Source organism: Rhincodon typus, chromosome 6, assembly GCF_021869965.1.
Source record: "Rhincodon typus isolate 14 chromosome 6, sRhiTyp1.1, whole genome shotgun sequence".
NCBI classification, from domain to species: domain Eukaryota; kingdom Metazoa; phylum Chordata; class Chondrichthyes; order Orectolobiformes; family Rhincodontidae; genus Rhincodon; species Rhincodon typus.
The window spans coordinates 26,041,439-26,044,937 of NC_063337.1; the positions used below are offsets into that span (position 1 = coordinate 26,041,439).

The 3,499-nt window shown below is 43.8% G+C and overlaps 1 protein-coding gene across 1 annotated transcript in view; it reads left to right on the forward strand.

The window, feature by feature from the left end:
* Nucleotides 1–3,499, forward strand: part of LOC109912753 (short transient receptor potential channel 4-like) — a 53,488-nt gene that overhangs the window by 41,818 nt on the left and 8,171 nt on the right. The window lies entirely within an intron of this gene.

Below are 3,499 nucleotides of genomic sequence, written 5' to 3' on the forward strand. Positions count from 1 at the left end.
AATGGAGCCTGCCTTATAATGGAGCCTGCCTTATAATGGAGCCTGCCGGTCTTGGAGTTTTGGATGGGAGACCCTGGGTCATTTCTGGTTAGGGAGCATGGAAATTCTGAAAGTGTCCTGCCAGATGCAATCTCCCCCTTCTCACATTGACCTCGCACAGAGACGGAGGTGCAGGGACCTTAGGAGCATCTCAGGAGAGACTTTTGGGGCACTCTGTGTATGGTTCTTCTCTACCTGGATGCTTTCTGGCTTATTTCCTTGTGAGGAAGGGGCACCTGAAAATGAGGTCAACGACCCTTATTCGTCCTCTGTTTCCATGCTGTTGGTGCTGAGTACCAATAGCTACAGCACTGGAGTGCAGGTGTGTGCATATAACTGGCAGATATTGTGTGCTGGAGCTGCGTGTCTATGGCTGGTGATAAACATGTCCAGGGAGACAGCCAAACGTATGCATGCTGGAGCCAGCAAACTATCAGTGGTGTTGGTGGAATCCTCCAATCTTTGATCCAGGTTTCTGAGTGCCTCCAACAAACCTATTTGTGACCCCCTTCTCAGCATATTAATGCCTAACACCATTGGGGTTCCCTTCTGCCTGACGCTGAGCACGTACCTGGTCTCCAGCAGTCTTCCCAGTACCTGCGGAGTTTCTTTCTCAGCAAGCCACAGAATCGTGGCCATTATGTGCTCACCAGAGAATGTGCACCTGACTTTAACCTCACTCATGAGGTATCAGTATCTGAGCTGGTGGAGGTTGCAGGACACAACCTTGAAGGTCAATCCTCGGAGGAGTTTGTGGCTACTTCCTCAGGAGTGGAGGAGGCGATGTTGGTTGGGAGATCTGCTCACCTCAGGATGGAAACAATGTGGATCTGTTGGTGCGTGTTGACGACAAAGAATAAGTAGCAGCATAGGTGTGGTAGCTTGGGTATATTGAGAATGCATTCACAGTGGTGGTAATGTGGGAATAGTGTCGAAATTTACAATGAATCTTATTTGGTTAAAAGGACATGGTGGTCTCAGCACCTCCACATGACCACCTGAGCAATCTCCATCCACTATTGTAAGCTAATGCTTTTTCTCCTTGTACTGGGTGATAACATGAATGTTGGGCTCCCCAGCTTGGCTCTTAGACCCCTCTTGTAAGTCATTTTTTTGTAATGAGACAAAGGAATGGATTGGGTGAGATTAAAGTGGCTGGCATGTGCAGGCAAATTGTTGAGCCTCCTGAATGAGTAGAACCCACAGAGGGCATGCAGGGTTAGTAGTGTAGAGTGTTGGGTGGATGAGAACCACTGAAGATTGATGCTGTATACAGTGGCGAAAATGGTAGATCATGAGTCTTGGTGGGAGATGTGTGTGTCTGCAGAGTTAGTGAGTATGAGGCAACAGAGAAAAGACTGTGGCATTCACCCATTCAGAGCACAGAGATCATTAAACTTCTTTGTACACTGCTGGACATTCCTCAAACCTTGGACACTGCACTAAACCAGGTGGTAACTTCAGACCAGGCCGTCCAGGTCTAGTTCATACTGCCATTTGCCGGTTTTAAGAAAACCAGATGACCCGCCTCTCAAGCACCTTGTTCACCAGGATCTTCAGGTCCCTGTAGCAAATTTCAGTGCCAACTAGTTTCAGTTGATCATCTTTGGAGTTATTGTTCTCACACTTCAACTGTGAAAGGCTACTCCTGACTTGTAGCATTTGACCTGGTGCACACTTGGGATTTAAACATGTTATCATTGGCGTGAATCTTAGAAGGTCCTGGCAGCCGCAAGCATTTCTGCCATTGGGTGAAGGCACAATAGCACGAGGGCAGTGCCTCAGAGGCATGGTGTGTACACAATGAGGTGAGTAGTAATCATGCATGAGATAACTCGCCAGAGCTCAGGGGAGTAACCCTCCATGAAGCTTTGAATTTTTGGTTAAATTCAAAGCAATTATTTTTGGCCCCCAGCAAAAACTGAATGCCTTATGAGCCAACTCTATTCCTTGCCCTGACAAGCTTCTAACTCTGACAGTTTACAATTTTACAAAGTGAGCTTCCAATTACATATTCATGCCATCACTAAGACTGCCTAATTCCACCTCCTTAGCATCACCGATTATGCATCTTCCTCAGCTCATCTGTTGTTGAAATCCTCATCATGCCTTCATTGCTTTTAGTTTTGCGCTTTACAGCACATTACTGGCAAGCCTTCACTTTTGATCTTTCATAAACATGAAGTTATTCTAATTGCTTGTGCCTAGGTTGTAATTCACACTAAGTCTAATTTACCCGTCACCCCTGTGCTCGTTGGTCCAATTTGTCTCCTCATTATGCAACTCATCAACTTTAAAATTCTGATCTTGTTTCCATCTTATTCCATGGTTTCATACCCCACTAACCTTTGTACCTGTCTAGGCCCACATGCTTTGAAGGCATCTCTACCTCTCCAATTCTGGAATTAAGAGTCTAATGATGACCATGAAACTGTCATTGATTATTAGAAAAACCCTTTTGGTTCACTAATGACCTTTTAGGGAGGGAAACTGTCATCCTTACTTGGTCAGGCCTATATGTGACTCCAGACCCAGAGCAATGTGGTTGACTCTTAACTGCCCTCTGGGCAATTAGGGATGGGCAATAAACGTCTGCTGGTGACATCTGCATCCTGTGAATGAATAAAGAAAGTTAAACATTCCCAAATTTAAATGTTCCATCAATGACTGCTACGACTTCAGCTACTGAAGCCTGAACGCTAGAATTCTCTCCCTAAATCTCTCCACCTCTCTATCGTGTACCTTTTTTTATTTTCATTGTTTAAAACATGCATTAAAACCAACCCTGATTATGCTTTTGGGCAAATGACCAGATGTTGTCCAATGTGACTTGGTGTCAAATTTTCTTTGATAATACTTCTGTGAAGACAAAAAGTGCCTGAAAAATATTTTATTAAATATGTAATATAAATAAAAGTTTAAAATACTTTTTCTTGACTGAGAATTTTAGGTTTAATGGGGTAAGTGTAAAATAATAGCTAAATCTTTTGAAATTGAAAAAACACTTCCAAACTCAGTTCTGTGGATAACAGTTAATGCAAGATCACTTGTCAGTTCTGACATGCATAGTTTTTTTCTTAACCAAAGAGTCATCAGGTGGATAGTAACTGAGTTGGCTAGCGTGTTGTCAAGAATAACACCAACAGGCCAAGAATGTAATCCCGATTCCAGCTGAGGTGAACTTGGGACTTGTCTTATTGTCTTTGCCTGTACTAAGATCATAGCATCTGTCAGTCCCCCTCAAATTAGCAGGGGTGCCACCAAAAGAGGAACAGGGAAACTGAAAAAAAACCATGAAAAGATCTGGGACCAAGGCAGGTGGGTATGTGTAATAAAATTGTAAGCTAGTCATGATTTTAATGAGATAACAAAGTGTAGAGCTGGATGAACACAGCAGGCCAAGCAGCATCAGAGGAGCAGGAAAGCTGACATTTTGAGTCTGGACCCTTCTTTGGACAGG